Raw genomic sequence first — 27844 nt, 5'->3', positions numbered from 1 at the left:
CCCTGACTTCTGTCTTACAGGAGCCCCTGCCACACCTGAAGCAGCAGCTTTGGCTTGTTGTTGAGCAAGAAGCATTTACCAAGCAAATTCTCTACTCTTGCAGCTGGGAGATCGTTTCGTGTTTTCTAGGGTGATTCTGAAGACATTTTCTTCTCCTTTTCCCCTTTGACCACTAATGAAAGAAATTAGATTCTTTGTATTTTTTACAAATAAAAATGAAGCGCCCCTTTGATGATCCTGCAGGAAACACTAATTAGGCAAACCAATCTTCAGGACGGTAGCAACTGCTGCAGCATATTGGTCAGGCTCATTCGTATCCCCCTGGCTTTGTTTCTCTGAGCATTCGTTGCTGGGTCTGCCTGCGGAATCTGGACTGTTCCCAACAAGGGCAGGAGTAGCCAGAATCCCTGTTCTTGTTGCTAACACACTTAGATTAGTGGTGCTAGGAGGGAGAAAGAGAGCCCATATCATATATTCCTTGTCATTAATTTTTCTCGGTCCACAAGATTGGGATTCTGTCTGAGTCTCCATCTAACAAGCAAATGTGGGCTCAGTGGTGTTCAATGGTCATTGGCAAATGATCTAACTGTTCTCTGAGGAAGATCATTGTGCCTATCCTGAACCTGCTTGCCATGACCTTTTCCAAACTACGGCAGAACAGAGACAGTGCCACCCCATGAACCCGTTTTATCCCAAACAATACACTTAGAGCTGTTTATCAGATGACAGATAGATCTAAAGTCATGGAGACTCTTCACCTTGGCTGTCCACCCTTGGGTAGATAAATAAGATCGATTCTACATTTGACTTGCTTGTGTGTCCAGAAAACCTACTGAACTCATTTATCAGTTGTTTTTTATCATTTGAAGAAAGTCTCCACGTGCTTCTCCTTCTATTTCTTTTCAGACTTTATTTTGTGGTTGTTACATCTGTATTCATAACTGTTTTCAAATTGCTTACGATATCAGCTGTAAGAGTCTCATTAGATATTTTTAGCATTTGTGTCTTTGATTGTTGGTGTTGAGATTGGAGTTTCATGTAACCCAGGCTGGCCTTGAACTCTGAATCCTTCTGCTTCTATATTCCCCAGAGCCAGGACTGTAGACAGGCATATAGCACCATACCTCGTTTATACAGTGCTGGGGTTGAACCCAGGCTTTGTAAATGCTAAGCAAGCAGCAAAACCTGGTCACCTATGTAACCCTGATGTTGGTTGCTGTCGAGTGGTTGTCTGTTTCCTGTTGGATTGAGATTTGCCTGATTCTGCTCTATGAAGGGATTTTTCTCTTATACTGAGGACATTTGGAGTATTCTATCACATGACCCTGTTTGCTATTATGTCTTCTGTTTTGTCTGTCACCCCCTAACATGGTACCAGCAGTTGAAGTGAAATACGACTTCCCTGTCCTCTCCTAACAAGCAGGAGACTGCCTTAGCTGCATCAGGGTGGTGTGTCCGATGTGGGCAGGACATTGTTATACCAGGAGTGTGTGGTAGAGTAGGTCCCTCCCCTCACAGCAGAGAAGAAGGTGCCTCAAAAGCACACCCCAAGTGACCCACTTCCCCTCGGAGCTCACCCCCTAAACTGCACAACTTCTTAAAAGAAATGGTAGTACTAAAACAGAGACAGCTAGAAAGACTTTTTCAAAAACTGGAATAATGTGATTTAAATGTGTTTATGAACTACTTTGAGGAAACATGAGGAAATTTCGGAGATTAAAAACTCTAAAATTAGACACACGAGTTAGATAGCTCTTTCAGGTTAATAGTTGGAAGATGGTTAGCTGTGGATAGACCCAGAAAAGCTGAAAAATATGATGACATCTTGAAGGTGGGAGATTTTTTTAACAACTTATATATGTAAAATAAGGTGAATAAATAGGAGGGAACTTGCTATATTGTAAAGAAATCAGTATAGTTTACTTCAATTACATACAGTGACTAATGTGTTTATATAACTATATATAGGAAACTCTGCCTAGGATTTCTTTTGATGTTTAGAAAAGCAATATTCAAAGCTTTTTATTTGAATAATGGTATAATGGGTTTTTTAAATAATTTCTATTTCTAATATTTTAAACATGTCCTCTGGAGGCTTTTCTGCGCTCATATAATTTTTACTGTGTAGTAAACTAAAAATTTTCTACAAAGGAGGAAATAGTGTAAGTAATTTTAAAAAGCCTGAGTAAGTTTCATTTGGAACATAAAGCATTTCTTGCTTAAAATTCACGTTAAAATGTTATGGATTGTTCATTTTGTTTAATCATGAAATGTGTTTACAGCTATGTTAGGCCACAAGTACTTTAATTCTCTTCCTCTTACATAAAGCAATGCTAATTCACTAGCCCACATGTTCTCAATTCCCTCCTCTGGATACAAATCATAGCTTATATTTTTAAATAACATATACTCCTCTACCCAAACAGCATGTAATCACCTATTGATGAAATGAAAACCTAATTTATTTTTTGTTTACCAAAAGTTGAGTTATAAAGAAAATATTAATTTAACAACAAAGAATCTTGCCATGGTGACATATGCCGGTAATCCTAGTCCTTGGAGGCTAAGGCAGAGGGGTCCGAGTTCAAAGTCATTCTCAGGCACATAGCAAGTACAAAGCCAGTCTGGGCTACAAGGAACTATCTTTTAAAATTCCTAGGGGTAAAAATGATTAATTTAAGTGCAACTAGACTAAAATCATCGATGTAAAGATGTAGACACACACAACTTATACACAGTCTATAGGAGACTAACTATACTTTTAAGAATACAAAAAGACTAAACGTGAAGGAATTAAAAAGAATGTTCCATACAATTAGAAACTATCAAGTAGTAATCAGAATGGAGCAAGGGTCTCTTTACTTTCACCAGACATAACAGGCTTTAGGAGGGGGGAGAAGGAAGAAAGGAAGACAGGAACAGGAATAGATAATGTCCCAAGGTCACAAGTATATAGAAATTGAACCGCAGACTTTCAATCATTGTGCTAAAGATGAACTCAAACATTTTAGAAAGTACCTTTAGACAAACAAAAATGAAAATACACATTCCCAAATCATAAAGTACAGGGCAAACTTTTGAAGATGAAAGTTGAAAGTAATAACTACCTACAATATAAAAAGAATACAGATGAATTCTGTCCCCTCCCATTTCCTCATCTTTTGCATTCATTCATTTGGGTTCCACTGCACTTCACTAAGGCTGCCTGCATAAGCATGGGTGGAGTCATTTACTTAAGCAAGGGCAATCCACGCCACTGAAGAATAGGATTCCCCTTCCCCCAGAAGCCATTATGATCTATAGCTCCCTGAGGAGAGGTAGGGCTTTTGAGCCTTTCTGAGATCCATGATGGTCCATATTCCTGCAGGTAACCACAGCTGCTGTAGCTTCATGTCTGCAATAGCCATCTCATGTCCAGAAGGCTGCTTTTCAGTGTGCCCCCTCCGATCATACAGCTCTTGCATTCCTTCTTTCCTTCCCTAGAGAAGCTTCTGCCAGGCTCCCTAAGCCTTGAAGTAGGTGTCTAGCTGTCCTGCTGAGGTCTGAGCACTCAACAGTCCCTTGCCCTGAGGACTTCACGGGCTAGAGTCTCTGCATTAACCATTGGTTACTTTAAGCAGACATTTCTCTGAAGAAGGAACTACTCTATGGTTATAGGCATAAATATTTAGAAGGCAGTTTGACATCATATTATATAACAGAACAATAGCAATTTGTTCCCCTCTCCAGACTGTGACCTTCCAAACCACAGACTTTGACCAGGTTTACAGTATCAGTAATGAATTCCCCTGTACAGCTGGTCTAAAATCCAATGAAAACAGGCAGTTAGTTACTCCCATAATAGATATGCCACTATTACCACAGATACATCTACCTAGGGGGTTGACATTGTAGCTGTCAGGACCCGCCACTGAGTAAGACTGTTGATGACTGTCTCCTCCCAGTAGGCACTTTGCACATTGCTGTCCCACACTGTGAAATCCAGTCAGTAAGGAGGAAGTGCCTCTGGTTCAGTCAAGTCAGGGTTCAGTGAGATGGGAAGGAGATGAGAGACAATGAGAAAGAAGACTATAATAATAGATGTAATCAGAGATATAGATACTGTGAAAAAAACTGGAGGGGAAGTCCTAAATAATCTAACTTCACAGCTTAAGGGAGTAGAAAAAAAGGTAATCTCTGACTTAGCAGAGAAAAAGGAAGTAATAAAGATTAGAGTTATTAAATCAAATCTTGAATTTAAACATAGAATAAAATAGCAAAGAGCAGTTGGTTCCCTTTGAAGAAGCATAACTTAACAAACCCTAAGCTAGATTAAAAATAAAAAGAGAGAGGAACTGCTCAAGCAAAGAAAATCAGAAACGAAAAGAAGATGCGACAGCTGGTGATTCGGAAATAAAACAATTACAAAGGCCATTGTGATGCCACAGACACAGTAATCTGGAAAAATGAGTAGATTCCCAGGAACACAAGATTTATCAGAACCAGTCGGCCAGTAACGAGTAAGCAAAGAGAAGCCCAGGTCCAGATCATTTCACATATGTAGTCTACTTAGCATTAAAATAATCAGAACTAATTTCTTTTAAACACTTCCATGAAATAAGACAAACCTTCCAAAACTCTATGAAACTGCAGTACCATTATACCAAAGCTAAAGATATCACAAGAAAAGGAAAGCACAAACTAACACCCCTAATGCAAAACTCCTCAGTGAAAGAGTAGCAAGTCAAACTCGGTAGAATACTGAAAGATCTCTATACCATGACCAAGTGGGATTGGCTCCTGGGATATAAAAATGTGCCAAACCCCTATCAATCAATGTGACACAGCACATTTTTTTAAAAAAAAATGAAAGAAAAAATTAGGAACATCATTTCAATGAATCCTGAGAAAACATTGATAAAGTTTTTTATGATTAAAACTCTTGACAACATAGGCAGAGTAGGATCATAATTCCATATAGGCTTTGTATGCAACAACTCAGAGATAACATTATAATCAACATAAAACCCACCACAATGCAAAGATTCCCATCCTTACCACTCTGTTCAACCTAATACTAGAAATCCTAGCAAGAGCAATTAGACAAGAAAAACATATTTGAAACATCCAAATTAGGGAAAAAGAAGAGCTGTTTCCAAGGACAAAATCATGCACACAGAGAAAACTCTAGAGATTCAGCCAAGAAACTAAAGTTATAGTAAAAAAAAATAAAATATCCAAAAAGAATATTGAAAATGTAATGCCGGTTACAATATCAATAAAAAGAACTCAATAGTAGAAGAAAACTTAATCAACGAGGTAAAAGACACACAGACTGAATATTTTAAAAGGTGGATAAAGGAAATTACAGAAGACATTACTAAACAAAGATATCGTGTTTTTAAAGATTAATATAATTAATATTATTTAAATGTTCATAGTATCCTCAAAGTCCTATAGATTCAATACAGTTTCTAACAAAATCCCCAATGATGTATTTACAGAAAAAAGAAGAGACCAATTCTAAAATTCTAAAATATGGAACTACAGAAAAAACCTTCTTCAAGAACTAACCCGGGGCTGTGTGTGTAGGTCATCTAGTGTAGTGTTTGCCTAGCATGAAGCATGAACAAGGCCCTGGGTTCTATTCCTAGCACTGCAGAAACCATGTATAGTGGCAAGTGGCACAAGTCTGTCATCCCAGCACCCAGGAAGTGGAGGCATGGGAAGTTCAAGTTCCTTGTCACCGCAAAGCTAGTTTGAAAGTAGTCTGGGATACATGAGACTCTCTCTCTCTCTCTCTCTCTCTCTCTCTCTCTCTTTGTTTTTTTTTACTAGAATGGCAGTAGTATCATTCTTCCTAATTTCAACATACATGACAAAGCTTCGTTATCAAAACAGTATGACACTGGCATTAAAAAAAAAAAGACACACAGCAGCGGGCGAGTATAACAAAGTACAGAAATAAACCCCTGCAGCTAGGCAAAGGAAGCATTCTGTCACCTGGAGCTTTAATAACCGGAGCTCTTGAGGCTAACTTTCCCTACACAGACTAGGAGGGGGAAAGAGACTCATCATGCTACACGTGAACACGGGAGCCCCTCCTCATGCTTCACGTGAACACGGGAGCCCCTACTCATGCTTCACGTGAACACGGGAGCCCCTCCTCATGCTTCATGTGAACACGGGAGCCCCTACTCATGCTTCACGTGAACACGGGAGCCCCTCCTCATGCTTCATGTGAACACGGGAGCCCCTCCTCATGCTTCATGTGAACAGGAGCCCCTCCTCATGCTTCATGTGAACACGGGAGCCCCGCCTCATACTTCATGTGAACACGGGAGCCCCTCCTCACGTTGCATGTAACTCAGGAGCCCTGCAAGACACAAAACTCCAAGTGACAGATGGCTTAGGCTAGATTTTCCACTTCCCAGGGGAGAGTGAAGCAGTTTCTGGGGAGAGGAACACGATTTCTGGGGAGAATGAATGACAAGAAAAGCAGAAAACAGCCTGGGACAAAGCTTTTCCCGGGTGCGAACTGTGGTGGGCACACATAGAGCAACACAGCCCCTGCGGCAGGATTTTCCACAAATAATAGCCACTTGGGTGACAGTCTTCCAAGACAGTTGTACCCCGACCAGGAGGATGTCTTGACCACCTTCAGTCTCTTTTGTGCCGATTCATCCTCCCCGATAATGCAGTTGGTTGGTTGTTTTTTCTTTTTTATTATTATTTTTATTGGGCTCTACATTTTTTCTCTGGTCCCCTCCCTGCCTCTCCCCTCCCTTTCAACTCTCCCCCAAGGTCCCTATACTCCCAATTTACTCAAGAGAGCTTGTCTTTTTCTACTTCCCATGTAGATTAGATCTATGTGTGTCTCTCTTAGGGTCCTCATTGGCGTCTAGGTTCTCTTGGATTGTGATTTGTGGGCTGGTTTTCTTTGCTTTATGTTTAAGGAGAGAGCCGAACATTTGCCCCATCCTTTGGAACGTCTCCATTTAGTAGATAAGGTTGCATTAGAAGTCAAAGCTGGAGGTTAATGACCCCACACTTGTTAACTCGTGTGAGTCTTTTAGGAATTCTGGGATGCAGACAGACAGGACAATTCCGGCTCAGCAGATTCGATTCAGCCACGTTACTCAATGTGCATAAACTTGCACCTGATTTGACCCCAAATTCACTTTACTTCAGTTCTAATGTCTCAAATTATGTATGCACCTTGATTTCCATACACTCCCCATGGCTTCAAAAACATTTATATTGCGGTTTCTTTCCAATGATATAATAAGAGTGAGTGGTTTCATAATGCGAGTGTTTTAACTATTTTGTCTAGTTTTCCTGTCTGAATGACAGACAGGAATCTTGAGTTAATTTCTGCTGCCCTCTTGTGTCCGAGACTAGTAATGACATTCTATGAGGAGACAGGTACCTTGGCTTTGGTCTTCAATGTCTTTCCCTTTATTTGTCCAGGGAATCATGCCACTCTGACAGAAGAAGTCCGAATTCTAAAATTCGATCTGTCCCAGAGAATATCTTAGCTCACCTTAAACTCTCAGGAAAAGAGAAAAGAATGTGTCTGTTTCCTGAAAACCAGCAGTTCCAGTGTTCGATGGAACAAAATTAAATCAGCACACACAATGCAATAAGCCTTCTTTGTCTCCTATCTTCGTACAAACGGCCTCAAATCAGTTTCCAGCCTTAAGTAATGGCTGTTACTGAGTTACTGGCGCCTCCCTAGAGAAACCCGAGGGGATACTGGGCACTAATGGGGAATTCTGGACCCTCAAGAGCTATGTTTTCTTTGAGAGCTACAGTCTCAGGTTCAGAAAATGCAGATTGATCTTTGAGGCAGATCTCCTTGTTCTGTCTTTGATAAGCCATCAACATTTGTTATATTACTTTTTATAATATTACTTATCGTATTGGTCATTCAGTACTTTAGAAGGGTCTTCTACTTGAAGGCAAACTTGGATGAGTGATTTTTCTTTTAAAAGATATTAAAGTCCCAAATTTTAGGTACAGGGAAGATGGCTCAGTGATTAAGGACACATATGGCTCTTGGTTTCCAGAACTCCTGTGGTTCACAACCACCTACAACTTCAGCTGCAACCAGTTCTGCAGACAGCTGGGCTCACATGCATACAGCTGGGCTCACATGCACACAGCTGGGCTCACATGCACACAGCTGGGCTCACATGCACACAGCTGGGCTCACATGCACACAGCTGTGCTCACATGCACACAGCTGCGCACCCACATAATTCAAGATGAAGCAAATTAATTCTGAAAAATTCCCACCCTTAGCTACCTGACAAACCCATGCTCCACACATCGTATTTACTTTAAGAAACTAGAATTTGCATATTTTAAAAACATATTGATGCATTGAATGACTATTTTGTTGTTGCTGCTGCTGCTGTTACTGTTACTGCTGTTGACTGGTGGTTTTCTTCTGATAAAAGGAACACACATGGGGGGGGGGCTGTCATGAGTCAAGTGCCCAGCCAAATTACTTCTGTTTTCCATTTCTCACATTGTAACTAAATGCCTCAGCCACAATAGCACCAGCTCTGTTCTGCGGGTTGCTGAACTGAGAGGCTTAGCTCTCGGTTTACTTATTGAAGTGTGCAAAGCAGAAGCACACTAGGAGGCAGACAATAACTACAAGCTGTGAGTGTCCCTGAGCCTCCATCGTCTCTCTAAAGAAGTAGATGCTATGAAGTGCTTCCAGCAGGACAGTGAATGGACACGTTTGCCCTAGGCTGGCCCAACTGTCCTTCCTCCCTCTTGGTCAGAAAGACTGGTAACTTACTTCAAATGGCAACACTTTCAGGAAATAGAGTCATTTATGGAGATAAGTCCTTGGTGTTTAAACTGTATCATCTAATATGGTAGCCCTTAATCACATATGGCTACCTAAATTTAAATTGATCAAAATTCAAACAACTAAAAATCTGGAGTCAGATATGATGGTCTATGCCCATAATCCCAGCACTCAGCAAGATGGGACTAGTTTTGGGGCCAATCTGAAAAACACAGGGAGTTCCAGGCTAGCCTGAGCTACAAAGTGATGCCTTATAGCAATAAGCAAGCCCTTGGGTGCTTCCACCGCACTTCAAGTGATCAACAGCCCCCTATAATTTCTGACTGCCGTCTTGGATAACAACATAGCCACAGAAGGCCGGTGATACCGCTCAGTTGGTAGAGTTTGCCTAATATGCATGAAGCCCTCAGCTGGCTCAATCCTTAACACCACATAAACTGGGCACAGTGGTGCACACCCATAATCCCAGCAGCTGGGAGGCAGAATCAGAAGTTCAAGATTACCCTCAAAAGGAAACCAGGTTTGAGGCCAGCCTGGGTGTATCAGACACTGTTTATAAAACATATATATGGGATGGGGCAGACAGACAGACAGACAAAGACAGAGAGCCTTTCTGTCACCATAGTGCTGGACTGGGCAGCCTGATTTTACATAAAGATTATTGGTTCTGACTAGATCATAATCAACAGTCCAAAGAAAGAGACCGGTAACTATAAATATTAGTTAGGCTAAGTAGCATTTTCTTTTAGAGCAGGAAATTTTTAAATTGCATAGGACCAAGAGGGGACACTATGACCCTCTGACTCTAAGACTGATTTGTTTCCCCTCTTAAGAAATGGATACCTCTCAGCTCTAACCAAACTAAGACACCAAACTAGAAACCTGGTGTTGCCAGAATAACGGAGTGTTTCCCAGCCTAAACTTCTGTAGCACCCCCAATCTTAGAAGTACTAGAAGAAAAGAGAAAAAAAAACAGATGAATTATTGATGGAAAACCAACACCGAGTCATCTCAAAGTAGGCAAAAAACGCCATACACTTCACAAGGTGACATATAGAGCAAAGCGGTTAGAGGACAGTTTGGCATATTAATTCAGCATACAGAAGTGACCTGAAGGCCGTGCCTGAGGACAAGGACCATGGGTAGTTTCTCCACCTCAGATCTCTGAACCACCACAGTGAAGGGCCAGTTGACAAACAAAAAGAGAAGAACGAGTCTAAGAGAAAGCCCGTAATGAGGCTGCCTCCCCGCTCACACCACCAGGATAGTCCCAATTAGTAACCTGTACTGCAGCTCCCTAAATGGTTCTCTGGCACCTTCCAGTGATTCATGCATCTCTCCTAGAGAAAAGAAGGTGCACCGGGCTCATCCACTCCGGGAGTAGAGGCTCCATGCATGGGAAGTGGTCCGTCCACTCAGAGAGAGGAATTACCCTCCATAAAGCAGCTCACACATTTAGAGACCTCAGGGCTTTTGTAGATTCTATTGCCACAGGAGAGATTCCGAGAGTTTCCGTCAGCCATGTGAGACCCATGCATGAGGGAAATTGCAGCTCTCCTTCGGGGGAGGTTGGCTGACATGGGAGCCAGTTCTTCAGACCTCTGGAGGCCTGCTCAGTGAGGTACTTTTGTGTTCTGCGTGGTATCATTTTGAATACACAAATACAAAAAACATCCTACCTTAAATAAGCCTAGTAAACAGAAACATTCATTTAAGGCACTTGCAAGAGTTATATCTGTTTGGGGGTTGGTTTTGTGTGTTGTTTTTTTCAAAGCAGCAGAAGACAAAATAAGTCAGTGAGGAGTTCCCGTGAACTCCCCTGCATAGAGGAGGATGCTGAAAAGGATGCATGGGATGGTGGGGGCTTAGGAACAAAATGTTAAGTAATTTCTCAAACTTACCTTGTGACCCCACCCCCACCCCCAGGGCTGGGCATGTATTTCATTAGCTATTATTTTAAAAATAACACCAGTAAGGAAATCCCTAAACCACATGTCCTCTGCCCCTGTCCCAGAACCAAGCACTCAGAAGTGCTAACGAGCTGGCTGTTTACTGGGCCTTCAGAGGTAGGGCAACTTTGCATTAACTGTGATGCTCAGAACCTACTAACAAGCCAGGTGGGTCTTTACTTCTTCCTTCTGGAGCATGTGTTTCAGATGTGCTCAGACAGACTCAAATACACACTACGCTGCAGTTTTAAAGGTGGTACATTAACAATAGGCCCTCAAGCTGGCTGTTGGAAACAAAACACATATGAGATTATCGATGCATTTCAGAATCCTAGGAATGCAATTGCTTTTGCAGCTTAAAGGCAACTGAAGGACATCGCACATCAAGCTAGGAGCTGTGACGTAAGATTATACCCATATCTTTGTGAAGCTGAAGCAGGAGGGTTCTTGGATCTTTGAGAGGTTTGAAGCCAGCCTGGGCAACTTATCTCATCTGACAAAATGAAATAAACTGGAACTAGGGATGGGAATGAGGAGGCATGCTTCCTCTGCCTCCTCTCAGACATATCTGCATATCTGGGTTGTGTTTCTCTCTTGTTCTACAGAACCATGTGACAGAAAACACACAGCTCGCACAGCCTCAGTCACTTTATCTTCCAGCTTCAGGCACAAGGAAGATTCCAACTGACTATCTGAATTTCCAATCAAATATGCCAAGGAAGAGACTCATGAGCCAGCCTGGACCAGGTTTCCTCTTTGTACAAGCCAAGCCTGGACGTGAACGAGCTGTCTTTCAAGTGAATGGGCAATTGTGAAGGATTTTGTCAAGTGTGTGTGTTGTTACAGTGTACATGCACACGCACAGAAGGAATTATTACTATCTGCTTTCTCAACTGATCCTCTCTCCTAAAGCTGAGAGCTCACACTGTCATGGATGGAGTTTCCCGTGTATCTATTGTGCTAGTCACTTTCCTTGCTGGCTAGATCAGACATGTGGACAATATGTAATTATTATCAAGATACACGAGATTTTGAATCTTCTAAAATAATTAGTTAAATTTAATCCCATCTCCTTTCTCAAATAATTGCTTAGTTACAAAACCATACTTTAGAATGCTAAACAACATATATTTCAGATCCATAGTGTCCACACCACTGATTTTAAAATGACTAACCATATTTTTTCTACTTTTGGGTTTTTGTTTTGTTTTGTTTTGTTTGTTCACTTTTTGAGAAGTTTTTTTATATAGCTCAGGCTAGCCTCAAACATATGGCAGTCCTCCTGCCTCAGCCTCCCAGGATCTTGCAGGCATGAGTCTCAAGGCTCAATATATGCCGTATGTTTCCAGCTATAATTAAAAATGAAAGTATTAGACAGAATCTTACATGCTCATCTCTCAAAAGCTTTTCCTATCTACTTGCACCACAGCCACTGTGCCCATGTGTATGCTTTTATTTCAAACCACGATCGCTTTCTCTCTTAATGAGGATCGATTAGTTTGACAAAAAGCGCAATAACAAATATTTTGAATTAGACTGTGTGAAGGAAGGCAGTGCTGAAAGGTAAACACGGAAGTGTACAGCATCATTAAAACAAACAAAAATGTGAAAATGAGAAGCTGTTTCTCAACAAATATTTGTCACGGACATATGGCGTACAGGACTCTAATAAACTGGTTGGGGTTTAGCACAAAACAATTTTTAACCTTAGATGAATCCATAGATACGGACCATGTATGTCCCTTTCAAAGTGCTCACATTCTGTCACATCAGAGGACCACCAGAGATGATGGGTGAGTGAGATGGCTCCCCAGAGAGGAGCACTTACCGCCAAGACTGATAAAGCTTGGGTATGGTCTCTGGGACCCCCGTGGTAAAAGGAGAGAACTGACTCATGCGAGTGATCCTCTGACCTCCACATGCACCTGCTGTGGTGTGTGCACACATGCACATATCATGCACCTGCTGCGGCGTGTACACACACGTACATAACATGCACAAAGCAAACAAACAGCAAATAAATAGGGTGAAATTTTGTTTAAAGAATGGGAGATGGCTTATTTAGAGCTACTTGACAAAATGATTTCCAGTGTTATAGGGGAAAAAAACTCAGCAATGTGTTTGGGGACACTGGGTGTTGAACTCAAATTCCAGAGCTTCCATTTTCATCACAGTCCTAAACACTAGATAGACTATAACCCTAAGGAAGTCATTCAGCAGTCTCAGTCCCCAGTGTGTGTGTTTGCAATGCTGGAGTCTAAGCCAGGGCTTATCCAGGCAGTGGGCTCTATCACTGAGCTTTGCGCCCCATCCTCTTATCCAGGCAGTGGGCTCTATCACTGAGCTTTGCGCCCCATCCTCTGAGCGTCACCTTTAACATGCAGCAGACATTTTCAAGAGATACGGTCGGTGCTGTATGTTATTAACAGCAGCAAAAAAAACACACACAGTGAAACGTAAAACTCTCAAATGTCTCATTGGATAAAGTTTAGCACCCATATATACCAGTGGATCCAATGCCCAAAGCAAAACATAAACCATTTCCAGCAGCCCAGAATATTCTCTCATGATGTGGGAGAATTTAAAGATCTTTTACATCCTCAGCTATGTATCAGGTATAGATCTGGACTTCATTATGGAGTCATGAGAAAAAAAAAAGATCCAAGAATCTAAGCACTTGATGACTTACATGTTTATTTTAGTGATATCTATTTTGCTCCTTCATCCAGCAATTCCTCACAAGCGGGCTATGAAATTTGGAATGATGAATTAACTAGTTTAGGAGGTAAAAGGTGAGAGGAAGCAGCCAGTCTGGCCGGCCAGGTAAAAGGGTCTAACACTTGGGGCCACCCAGGCAATGCTAAATGTTTTTCTCTGCCGTGGCTTTCGGCACCTTTATCTCACTAATGGGAGCTATCACTCCAAACCAAGGAACCATAAAATGTCTGTTTTCAGAATGTAATGAATGTCCACACGGTCCTTAGACTTTTTGCCCCCAAGCATCTTTATTCATCAAGGGAGTTCCACTTACTACCAAGTTAGGGTACAAATGCTGACCTAAGGACCATAATAGCTTGGGAAACTATCACACATGCCTGAGAGTCCCTCCAAGGACTTTAGCTGCCATCTAATCCCCGGAGCAAATCTCTCCTCCAGTGTTTGCTGGGTAGGGAAAAAAGAAATCTCCTTTTCTACAGTTTGGGGCAATGAGTCTAATGTTATAGCTTTAAGAATACAACAGATGAGCTCATTTATGATTCTTCTGTACAAACAGCCCAGACTCCTCAAGGCAGTGGGGTGGATCCCAGTATGTCTAACTCCGCAACAGTCTAGGGTGCTCTGTAAATATGCGTTCCCAGTGTTCATCAGTATGTGATGGTACTTTTCATGTCACTTGTTTCTAATATTTAATTGGCATCTATAGTATAAACTACTGTATGCTATATACACTGAAATTGTTAAACTCATGCTCACCCTGCATTTCACAGAGGCATTCTGTAAATGGTCATAGGAGCTGTTGGTGCTAACCACAGAATGTTTCCGTAGCTCATAAAACAATAATCATCCAAATCATTGTACTTAAACCCTTTCTGTTCAGGTTTGACTCAGAAATATCTCCCACAGGCTCATGGGTTTGAACATATGGATCCTAGCTAGTGGCAGTGTTTTGGGAGGTTGCGGAACCTCTGAAAACATGCCCTAGATAACGGAAGTAGGGTGTGGGGGTCGACTTTGAAGGTGTGCACATTTCCAGCTCTAACCCCAGATCTCTATGGTCTGCCCATCAAGATGAAAGCGAACTTGAAAGTATCTGTCGTCACAACCCAAGTCACTCCAGTCACCAGACTTTCCCTGCCATGATGGACCTGCTGTCTCTAAGCCCAAATCAACTGCTCATCCGTTCAATAGCCCCTGCTTGTTATCTCAGCAGCAAGGAAAGTAACGAATGCTCTGTGTTTCTTTTCCCTTTGTTTTCCTGGGCCCAACTCACATCCCACCGAGCACGCATGTGCACACATACCATAAAGAAAAAAGAAATCCATCATACTGTTCCACGTTTATGAAGCACATGCTTTGCATTTATTTGCTCTAGTGTCCCCTGAATCCAATTTTAGGAGATTTTCCCCTGTAGATTTCTTTTTAGAATTGCAAAATTTATATATTTGCTTACCTGTCATAATTTTATTGTATATCAAGTCAGAGAAATCTAAGTCCAACCTTTCAAATCCAAAGATAGGGAAGTGCAAAAAACAACAGACAAGCCACTCCTGTGTTATATACAGATCACTTTGGTAAATGGAGAAGAAACCAAAATATTCAGGGAAAATTCACTGAATATCAGTTTTCCATATAATGCTATCAAGCATCAAGCACAACTAACAAAACCATAATTCCCATTTTGATTCCAGTATTGGGGCTATAGGGAGATCTTTTGTTGCTTGTACTATTTTGGAGGGTTTTGCCATTAACTTGATCAGTTTGATTATTTCATGAACTTGGAATGTTATTATAGCTTCTTATTTAACACCTGAAAGGAAAAGCCTTCTCACTAAAATACTAAACATGTGCTTTAAAATCTGTTCTTTAAGCAGACTTTCCAGACACTGGAATGAATTTCTGTGGCTGTTATTGACTGTACACTCAGGATTTAAATGATACTGTGGTACTTGTGAAAGATCCATTCAAGAAACAAAAAGAGGGAAGCTTATCAGCTAGTAAGTGGCCAATCTCCACTTTCTAGTTTCCCAGTAAATCAAAATTACAGGCTTTCTTGTGTTCATTTGGAAGTTGACCCAGGTCCCCTTCTGTCCTGGATTAATTTATGTTGCTGTAGCAAAGAATCCTGACCAAAAGGAGACTAAAGGAGAAAGTCCATTTTAGCTCACAGTTCCAGGCTGCAGTCCATCAATCATGAGGAAGGCAAGGTGGGAACCAAAGCAGCTACTCACCCATATTACTGGGCAGAGAAAAAAAGTAGGTGCATGTACACCTGCTCAGCTCGCATGTGCAACTGCTCAGCTCACGTGAACACCTGCTCAGCTCACGTGGACACCTGCTCAGCTCATGTGGACACCTGCTCAGCTCGTGTGAACACCTGCTCAGCTCATGTGAACACCTGCTCAGCTCATGTGGACACCTGCTCAGCTCATGTGAACACCTGTTCAGCTCGTGTGGACACCTGCTCAGCTCATGTGAATACCTGCTCAACTATCATGAACACCTGCTCAGCTTGTGTGAACACCTGCTCAGCTCATGTGGACACCTGCTCAGCTCATGTGGACACCTGCTCAGGTCATGTGAACACCTGATAAGCTCACATGGACACCTGCTCAGCTCATGTGAACACCTACTCAACTCACATGTGAAACTGCTTAGTTCACATGAACACCTGCTAAGCTCACATGTACATCTGCTCAGCTCACATATGCACTTGCTCAGCTCATATGTACACCTGCTCAACTCACATGTGCACCTGCTCAGCTCACGTGGACACCTGTTGAGCTCACATGTGCACCTGTTCAGTTCACGTGAACATCTGTTCAGCTCACAAGTGCACCTACTTAGCTCACATGTGCACCTGCTCAGCTCACTTCCTTCACTCTTTTTCAGAGCACAGACCATAAAATGGCACTGCCCACACTCAAGGTGGATCTTCTCATTTTAATTAATCTCATTAAGAAAATTCTTTATAACTGTGCCAACTTTAACTAGCCCAGATTTTGTAAAACTCAGCAATAGCTCTGGACTTTTATCTCAGTGAGTGTGGGGATCTTTATAGAATCATGAACTCTTTACTTTCCCTTTCATTTCCCACGAAGACTTTCCCAGTTTACACAGGATTTCCGGTCTGACTCAAATCTGCCTCCAGAGCCTGCTGCTTTCCTGTTTCCAGTCACCTATGCAGAGTTTAATGCGTTCGTTTTCAAGATCTCAAAACTACGTCACTGTAAGGGTGGGCTCACGCCACACCCAATATCTCAGTTCACTTCCTATGTCTGCAAAATACAGGACTCTCAGGCACTTCTCCAGTGCCATGTCTGTCTGTACACAGCCATATCCCACCATGGTGATAATGGACTAAACCTCTGGACTGTAAGACAGCCCAATTAAATGTTTTTCCTTCGTAAGAATTGCTGTGGTCACAGTGTCCTTTTACAGCAATAGAAACCCTAAGATAGGGAAGGCACAGAAACAGGGGATAGCTAGTTACACTGTGTCTACTCGGGCAACAGAGAACATCACTGATGCTCAGTTCATATTCTCTCTCTTTTTCCAGTCTGGGACCCACTCCATGCAATAGTACTCCCATAGTTGGGTGTCTCCACCTCAGTCAATGAAAACTTGAAAATCCCTTGCAAGCATGCCTAGAGCTTTGCCTTTAAGGTGATTCTAGATTGTGTCAGGTTCACAACTAAAGCAAACCATAACACTGCCCAAAAATTCAATACCCCTCAACGTATACAGAGGGCCTCAACACCAACTGAGGAAGTTGGTGACCTGGGAATTAAAGGAAAACCTCTCTGTTACTATTAGCTGACGACTGAAATAAGCAAGCAGCAATCAAAGGACTATTCATGGCACCTGGAGAAGACTTTCAAGAGTAAGCTCAGGGGTTGGGAGTAGTTAATCCAAGCACTCAGAGGCAGGCAGACTTCTGTGAGTTTAAGGCCAGCCTGGTCTACACAGTGAGTTCTAGAATAACCAAGGCTGCGTAGACATACCCAGTCTCAGGAGAAAAAAAAAAAGTAACTAAACAGAACAAGCAAACCAGAGAGGAGAGAGAGACTCTGATTCCTAGAGGAATCATGGATTACTTTAAATGTCCAATTTTCAACAACAAAATGTGAGGCACACACAAAAATAAAATTCGGCCATATATCAAAAGAAACAAGAATCCCACAGCAACTATCCCTGAGAAGTCTAGATGTGATGTGGGAGTGTCATCTATCTGTTGCTTTCATTGGTTAATTAATAAAGAAATTGCTTGGCCTTTGATAGGCCAGCTCTTAGATAGGCAGAGTAGACAGAATTCTGGGAGAAATAAGGCAGTGAGACAGTCGCCATGATTCTCCCACCCAACACAGACACAGGTTAAGATCTTTCCTGGTAAGCCACCATCTCGTGGTGCTACACAGATTATTAGAAATGGGTTAATCGAGATGTGAGAGTTAGCCAGTAAGAGGCTGGAACTGATGGATCAGGCAGTGTTTAAAAGAATGCAGTTTCCGTGTAATTATTTTGGGTAAAGCTAGCTGGGAGCCAGGCGGCGGGAAGTGGCCTGCCGCTCCTATTACAACATAGATGCACTAGGAAAGCTAGTTTAAATATGGTTAGAGGAACAAATGAAACCATTCCTTCAAAGCAAAAAGCAAGACTGAGAAGGATGTCTCACTAACACTATCAATACATAAACAATAAATTACTTAAAATGAACTAATTGAGAATTTTAGAATTGAAGCCTAATTTTAAAACATCACTAAGGATGTTCAAAATCAGATTTGATGTTCAAATCAGAAATGGGACAGCAAACTTGAAAACAGGCCAACTGTGTTATCTAGTCTGAAAAGCATATTAAAAATAAATAACAAAAAAACAAGCCATCCAAATCCGAAAGAACTGTAGAACAGCATAAAGTGTGTCAATATACTCGTACTCAAAATGAGAAAGGGTAGTTAAAATAATATTGGAGAAAATAACAATTGAAAAACATCTAAAATTGTATTAAATAACTACAATGTATAGTCATAAGAAGTTCAACAAAAAGATGTGAAAAAATCTCACAGAGATTCACACCTAAAGACATTCTAAACAGACTGGATAAAGACAAGGCAGAGAAAACCCCAGAAGGACCAAGGAAAACGTGATCTGATTTTCGTCAGAAACTATAAAGGGTACTGTCTGGGTTCATTATTGCTACTGGAAGAGAACATTGCAGTCTGGGAAGTTTATAAGTTCATTTGATTCCTGGTTCTACATTCTGGGTGTCCCAACACCAGAAAGATCAATCAGGTAGGATCTTCTGATGGCATCACAATGAGGCAACAGTAGTTCACTTGGAAAGACCACATGAAAGAGAAAAATGGGACAATTTTGCTGTTTTTAAGAAAACATATTCTCACTCCCAAAAGAGCAAACAACCCAAGACAGAGCCCTGTGACCAAATCTCTTAAATGTACCACTTCTTAACATAGTTCTTTGGACAATAAATTTTCAGTATAGTGACATAAAGGGGACACAGTTAACCAAATAAGCCACAATGAAAGAATAGAAGAACTCTAATAACAAATACAAATCACTGATGGAAGTCTCACTTAATTAGCAGTTGCAATAATTGCAACAAATTGAGTAACTCAACCAAATAAATAATAGAGATTGGATTCTGGGCGGTGCTGGTGTAGCTCTCTATTCCCAGCACTCAGGGGCAGAGGCAGGCAGATCTCTGTGAGTTTGAGGCCAGCCTGGTTTACATAGTGAGTTCCAGGGCTACATAAAGAAACCCTGTCTTGAAAAACCAAAATAATAATAATGATAATGATAATAATAATAATAATAATAATAATAACATGTTGTTGGATTGTGATTTTTCCTGTCTTCTTTTGTTTTGGTTTTGAGAAAAGGTTTGGTTTAGCCCAGGTGGCTTAGAGCAATGTGTTATCTACAACAAATGCATTTCACGTTTGAAGACAAAAAAGAGGATAAATTAATAAAGATGAGTTTAAAACTGAGTTTATTTTGAAAACTACAAAACTATTGAAATAGGTTAAAATATAAATATGCAGACGTTTTGTACTCATGAAATAATTGATTTAATATTATTAAAAGGTAAATATTCCTGTTTGATTTATATACAATTATAGAAATTCTATCAAGCTCACAGGTGATATTTTTGAACAAGCATGAAAATGGAAAGGACCTGGACTAGCTAAGTAGTTTGTTTTTGAAAGACTAACAAAGTTGGAAGGCTCATCCTTTCTTAAATCAGAACTTAACCACATCATTATAATAGTCAAGAGGGTGTGGTACTGGTGAAGAACAGATGTACATCAAATGGAATAGAATTGTCTGGAAATAGTCATTAAATCTAATAATTAAATAACTGAATGGTTGAAAGAGTGCCAGGACACTAAAGGCTGAAAGAATAGTCTACATTTAAAGATTTATTTTACCTTTTTAAATTATGTGTATGCATGTGTGTCTGTAAGAGGTTGTAAGCTATGCATGTGAGTGCAGGTGCGTTGGTGCCTGAGGAGACCAGAGGAGGACGATGGATCCCACAGAGTTGAGTTATAGACACATGTGAGCATCTCAGCATGGGTGCTGGAAAATGAACTCAAATCATCTGCAAGAGCAGTGTGTACTCTTTCCTCTGATCCATCTCTTCAGCCCCAAGGATAGCCTTTCAAACAATTATTGCTGAAAGATTAGATATCCAAATGCACAAGAAGTAAGTTGTATATGTACTTGTGGCTTATAAAATTAGCTAAGACATGGACCTAACAAAAACCCAAATGTGTTAAAGATTCAAAAGTGTTGAAGAAAATTTACATGATCTTGAATTGGACGAGAAGTTTTTAGATATTACTGAAAACACAGGCAATGATAGAAAATGTAAACAAATTATACTTTATCAAAATTGAGATAGGTTGTGCTTCAAGAGACTGGTCAAGAAGTAATAAAAGGAAACCACAGAAGAAGAATACATATTGGCAATTCATAGATTGACAAGGAACTTGTCTCTAGAATATGTGAAGCATTCCTAAATCCCAACAATGGAAAGACAAACAGATCATTTATTTCAACAGCCAGAGTTTAAACACATTTTTTTCTGTTTCTACAGAGAGAAGCACAAATGTACAGTAGATCCATGAGCAGACAATCCTGTCATTGGACATTGGAAACGCAAATCAAAACACACTAACACTCTAACCACCCCATGCCTGTAGAGGGACAGCTGTGACAGTTGACTAACATGGAGCTCACTGAATTTCCAGCAGGAGTACAAAATACGGTGTCTGCTTTGGAAAACTGCCTGGCTGGTCCTCAAAACTTGGGCTCACTCTTCCACTCCTAGTCATATACTCAAGAGAATATTTTTTTAAAAAAAACCCACATAATAATTTGTACAGTGTTACAGAAGCATTCTTTATAAAGAAATGGAAACCAAATTCAGAAATTCTTCAATAGACAAATGCCTAATCCAAGCATGGACATAGATATTCATTTCATGGGATGTGATTCCATCACACCAAAAAAAATGAAGTCCTAGAACAAGCAAGAGAAGGAGTGAAACTGAAAAGTTCTGTGTTGAGTGAGAACAGACAGCCATGGCAGCATGCTATAGGGTTCCATCTATGAAATTCCAACACAGGCAAGTCCACAGAGTTAGGGAGCAGATTCCTAGTTGCCAGAAGCCAGAGTCAATAGGAGAAACAAACAATGATTACTAGCCTAGCATGGTGGCTGACACTGTCATCCTAGCACTTGGGAGGCTAAGGCCGGAGAATCACTTCAAATTTTATTTGGGCCAGTTGGGTTACATGGTGTTTTAGCTACTTTTCATAGCTATGATAAAATACATGGCCAAAAACAATTTATGAAAGAAAGGATTTATTTTGGCTTATTGTTTCAGAGAGATAAAAGCCCATCACAACAGTCATGGCAGCAAGCATCAGTCCTGTCAGAGTAAACAGGAAGCTGAGTGGTCATCTTTCTAATACACACACAGAAGCACAGTGGGTGAACCACATGGTGTGATGAGGTTATATGCTATTGGAGGAGGCTGCTTGTTCATTTCCTGGCCACCCAGCAGCTCAGACCCAAAATAATCACACCGACACTATATTATTTAAAACACTGCTTGGCCCACTAGCTCTAGCTTCTTATTGGCTAACACTTATTTCTTAATTTAACTCATCTCTAGTAATTTGTGCATCGCCATGTGGCTGTGGCTTACCAGGTAAAGTTCCCAGTGTCTGTCTCTGGCCAGGCTCCATGGCTTCTCTGGACTCATCCCTTCCTTCCCCCAGCATTCAGTTTAGTTTTCCCCACCTAGCTCTGTTCTGCCCTATCTGGCGAAGCCAGTTTCTTTATTAACCAATGGTATTCATAGCATTCAGAGGGGACTCTCACATCAGCTATATGCTCTCAAAGCCTGCCCAGTAACACACTTCCTCCAGTAACACTCTGCCTTCTGAAGGTCCCATTACCTTCCCAACCAGCTCTACCCACTGAGGGATCCAATACTCAAATAACTGAGGCTCTAGGGGCCTTCCTCATTCAAATTACCACCCATACTAAGGTCAAAAAAAAACCAACCTGGGCTACAGAGTGAGGACCTGTCTAGGAAGGGAAGGAGGGAAAGCAAGAGGGAGGAGAAGAAAAGAAGGAAGAAAGGAAATAAGAAGAGAAAAAAATGGAAGGGATGAAGGAGAATGGAGAAAGGGAGAAAGAAAGGAATGGAGGAAGGGAGGGAAGAAGAAAAAGGAAAGAAGGAAGGAGGGATTGCTAATGTATTTGGAATTTTCTTAAAGATTGACAAGCCAGTTGTGGAATTGTGCAATGGTGACAGATCACACTTGTAACCATCAAACTGCATATTGAGATTACATATGAAGTTAACAATTATTACTATCTCTGTCTTACAGATGATAAAATGAAGACACTGAAGATTAAGCAATTACTCTGTCACACAATTAGTATGTGGTAAAATGGGGATTTAAATGCAGCTCCTCCTGCTCCAGAACCCGAACATTGGTGTCTGTGTCCTGTGGAGTCCTTGTAAGTCCTCCTTGTGCTAAGAGCTCAACTAATAAACCAAACAGGTGCTCTTCTGTTTCTGTCTGGCTAGAGAAAATGATACAAACAGGGGTATCCGCACCCATCTTATAAATGGGGTGGTAAATCCAGATATCGTGTTAGAGTCCAAGGACATGTAATGAAACCTGGAAATACCTTTACAGAAATTGCCTCTTGGGTCATTTTCAAACCTCTTCCACCTTTACACATATAGAAGCTTCTCCCATAATGGCGGAGGAACAAGGCGTTTGCCTGTAGACATGTTATTACTATAGACGAGTCATTCTCTGCCTTACAATGTTGCTTAACCCTTCGGTTCCGGTTTCTTTGTACCAGAGGAGCTGTATCCTGTACCATAAAAGCCTGTGTACATCAAACTGAAGTCAGTCCCATGAAAACTGGTCACGCAAAATTTTTATCTGCTAAGTAGTAGTTAATATTGTGTCCGAGATGATCCCATAACCTAATCATCACTTTCCCCATAATTTTTGTTAATATAGTCAACAGAAAAAAAGGTCACATTTAAATGGGAATGCAGCCAACACTCACAGATCTGTACAACTGAAACATCAGCTGCTAATTCCTCATGGACATGAAGAAGGGCACTACATCTTAAACCAGCAAAGTGAAGCACAGAGACCGGAGCAAAGCTCTCTGCTGAACTGGCAGGCATGTTTCTCAAGTAAAAGAAAAGTGAAATGGTTATTAAATCATTGTTCACGGCAGCTGAGTCTTGAGGCCAATTTAGGTGTCTATTGACAAAGGGATAAAGGGAATGTGTTTTACATTGTATGTGGAATTCTTTCAGCCATGAATGAGAATAAAGTTATGAAGGAAACTGGATGCAACTAGAGATAACCAGAGCAAGTCAGGTTTGCCACTACCAGACAAGCAAAGATGTTTTCTCTCATCTAGACATTATAGACACATAAAATGTGTGTACTGATGACATCAAAATAGAAGCAAAATTGTCAGGGAACTGATTGGAGGGGGAGGGGAGACAGAGAGTGGCATGTTTGAAAAGGATAATCTGAAAGTACATGATACAGTGACCTGTGGAGCCCTATAAAATAAAAAGTCATTCTGTGTATTCTTCTAAAAACAAAACCAACCAAATGAAGAACAACACACAGAAAAATGCCAGAAAGGAAGGAAGCTAGAAACAGTGGAAATTTCAGAGTAGCATGGTTAGGCTGAAAAAGTCATTTCCCCTGCAATTCCAGGAAAGTACAAACTCAAACACCACCACACATGTACACACACTCACACATACCCATGAACAAAGCACACACACCTATGAACAAAGCGCACACACAAGCACACCATGCACACAAACACACACATACAATCAAAGTGATTGGATCTGCCAATAGAGATGAAGTCGGTCTCATTTCCCTCTCTTTTCTGGCCTTGAGCCTCTTGTCTCCTTTAAGAAAGCTTGACAGCTGGCCTTTTTCTAGGTCCCCAGACCAGAAGATGCAGTGCCTCAGGGAACCTGGACGGGTGGAGCATCAGTCACGTGTGCCTTCCACCTTTGCTAATGCTGCAGAACACTCACCTTCTAGCACACCTTTAAATAATCACGTGGTGGAGTTGTAATTGCTTCCCTTCTTTCTTCTTCCTTCCCTTTTTAATTAAATGCAGAAAAAATGATTGAAAATATAGGTAAAATCTAAAACCTATATCTAATCCTTTAAAAACTGGCCATTAACTTGGGAAGATCTTAGGCACAACGGTTAATACATTTACTCTGCACAATGTTTATATAGTTGCAGGAGGCTGATTATCTATATTAAAATACTGTCAGTGTTGAAAATTCAGTGTAGAAGATCTGGTCGATGCCATGACTTGGGATTATTCTTCTCCTTCATCTATGCATATAATTTGAGAATTTGGGCTTTTTCATGGCATCCCACATTTCCTATATGTTCTTCTCCTGTTTTTCTATTGTATTTGTTTTGTTTGTTTGTTTGTTTGTTTGGATCATATTCTTTGCTTATTTGGTTTTTGCCTCCACGTTATCTTTGAGTTCTGGTATTATCTTCTCCTTGATTCATTTTGCATTTAAGGCTTTCCATGGAGTTTTCTAGTTGGGCTGTTAGATTTTTCAGCTCCATTTCATTCAGCTTGGTTCCTCTCCAGTGTTTCTATCTCCTTTCTGAACTTCATTCTCAAATCCTGGCTTCTCTTCTCTTCTTTTTTTTTTTTTTTTTTTTTTTTTTTTTTTTTTTTTGGTTTTTCGAGACAGGGTTTCTCTGGCTTTGGAGCCTGACCTGGAACTAGCTCTGTAGACCACGCTGGTCTCGAACTCACAGAGATCCACCTGCCTCTGCCTCCCGAGTGTTGGGATTAAAGGTGTGCGCCACCACCGCCCGGATTCTCTTCTCTTCTTATGTTTATGTTTGGGCGTCACGTGGGCATTTATTCTCTGTATGTTCTTTCTCTTTGATTTTTCTGTACTTTGTTTAAATCTTGAATTCTTTGATGAAGTTTATGATTATTCTTTTACGTTCTGTATCCTGGGATCCATCAATGTCATTCTCACTGGCAAACATTTCTGCAAGACTGGTAGGTTTGGGCAAGAAGATATTGGTTTATCTTTCATCTTATTTGCATTTTGTGATGAGATCTGGGCATGTGGACTTCTTTTGTCTGATGTGGTAGGTAGAGCATGCTGAGGTAGAAGGAAGGGTGTGGATTGGGCCTAGGCGTGAAATCAAGATGGCAGAGAATACTGAGATGGTGCATTGGCTGTGACTAGTGGTCCAAGCCTGGACTGTGGAGTATGTTTGACTTGTTTACAATTGTAGTAATGAAAACAATATGGTACTGGCACAAAAACAGACATATAGACCCATCGGACAAAATCAAAGAGCCAAACACAAGCACACATAACTTCAGCTGTTCAATATTTGACCAAGATGCCCAAAAGAGCAGCTGAAAAAAAAAGAAAGTACCTTCAACAAATGGTGCTAATAATGACATTAAATTGTGTCTGTCACTTTCGCAGAAAGTAACTCTGAACGGATCAATGACCTAACCCTGAGACCTGAAACACTGAAATTGCTAGAGGAAAATGTAGACGGTGCCTACATGATGTAGATATACAAAGGGTCCTTCTAAACAGAGCTCGATTTACTCAAGAAATAAGGCCAATAACTGACAAGTAAGATTTTATGAAACTAAAATATTTCTAAACAACTTAAGAAACAATCAATCAGGTGAAGAAGAAGCCCATAGAATGAAAGTTGTACATTTAACAGAGGGCTAATATCAAGAATAGATAAAGAACTGAAAAAAAAGGCATTCAAAACAACAGGCCAGAGAGTTCTCAAAAGAAGAAAAAAAATCAATGCCTAAGAAATACCTCAAAAAAATGTTCATACACCCTAGAAATTATGGAAATGTAGATCAAAACAACTTTGAGATTTCATCTTATCCAGGCAGAATGGTGAAGACCAACAAACAGCAAATTCTAGAGAGAAATAAGAAAAGGGAATCCCTGTTGGAGGATTGATCACTAACTGGTTCAGCCACTATGGAAGTCAGTGTAAAGCATTCTTAAAGTACCCTAAAAATAAATCTACCATATTACCCTGCTATACTGTAACCCCTTAGCATATACATAAAGGACTCAATATTCTACTGCACAGATATTTGATCAGCTATGTTCATTGCTATATGTTATTATTTTCTCAGAAATAAAAAAATAAAAAAATAAATGTCCTTCAACTGACAAAAACGCAATACCTACCATTCAGCTATTGACAAAAAAAAATTAAATCATGAAATTTGTAGGTAAATAGGTGATACTCGAAAAGATCACATTGACTGACATTTCCCAGACTCCAAAAAATTAACATTACATGTTCTCTCTCAACAGAGACTCCTAACTCAAAATCTCCAAATATGAGTACATATCATGGAATAACCACAGAAATCAAAAATAAAAAAGGACCAACGCCAGTGTAGGGAAGTGGAAAAGAACAGAGACAGGAATAGCAGGGTACAAGTGACCTGATGGGAAAATGAAAAGGGGGCTCTGTTAGGAGACAGAACGAGAGGTAAATTCAGAAGGAGAGAAAGGATGAAAAACAAGATGTCTGTAAAAGTCAAATGGAATTATTCTATTAACTATCTTCCTAAAAAAAAAAACTACAACACACACAAGCCTGTGCAAGAATATACATACATAGTATTAACGAACTTCTCTCATCTAGGCTGAGAATGCTGCCCCACCCCAGGAGCCAAAGACCCTGTAACAAAAACCACAACACCAGGAATTAGAAGTACTTTTTTGTGTTGCTGGTCAAGGTTTTCAACTCCTAAAACATTACAGCCTGCTGCTATTGCTCTTGGTAGGCCCCCAGATAGAAGGCAAATCCTTACTCCTAAAGATGACATGCACTTCAGATGCCCCTGAGATGGAACTGACCTGAATGCCTTCTCCTGGAGGACTAGAGTTCATGGGATCAGAAGGTGCCATGCAAGCTTCTGAAGGAGGAAAACATCCAAACATCCATCAGTCCTACCCAGCTATGATAGATATATGAACCACAACAGTGACCAACATGGCATAATAACCCAGGGATGCAATAGTGCCGTGTATACCTTGGCAGTAGCCAGCGGCTCTCTAATTGGGCTAAAGACCCATTCAATAAAAGGGAAAACCTTCCTAGTACTGGGAACCTAGTCAGCTGCCCCAAACTACTGAAGTCATGCATCTTGGAGGAGAACCTCAACCATGGTACTAAACCAGCATAATCCCTAACTAGTTGCTAAATGTTTGCCTTTACACCCAGAGATCAATGTAATCCTACTGAGTTAAATAGAAGTGTGCAACTATCTATTCCAATACACTGTTTGAGATAGAATTGTTATTACTTGCAAGCTGTAAGAAAGATAAGCAATGTTCTTTACATAAAATCTAATATATAAAAGTCTAGAACAAATAAAATACAAGAAAGGTTATTTATGCTTCATCAACTTTCTCCAGCTAAGGGATTAGTCTTGTCACTTAAAATACAGAAATATTTTATAGTAACTCCGTGTCTGCAAGTACATGTATATGTGAGTGTGTGAATATGTGTGTGTGTGTGTGTGTGTGTGTGTAAAGAAAGATTATCATGAGACATTGCCACACACGGTGATCCAACACAAATTTCTATATTTCTTAGTCATTTCTTGCAGCCTGTTAAAGAACATTCTAATTTGCATGATATATTGATCATGGATGTCCGTGGATCGTTGGGGTGAAGCAAATTACAGAGAGTTTTTGAGAGATCATTCCTGTGAA

This window comes from Microtus oregoni, unplaced genomic scaffold (genome assembly GCF_018167655.1).
Source record: "Microtus oregoni isolate MIOR12 unplaced genomic scaffold, Mior012 000035F_ref0000213, whole genome shotgun sequence".
Classification (NCBI taxonomy): Eukaryota; Metazoa; Chordata; class Mammalia; order Rodentia; family Cricetidae; genus Microtus; species Microtus oregoni.
This window is presented reverse-complemented; position numbering follows the sequence as displayed.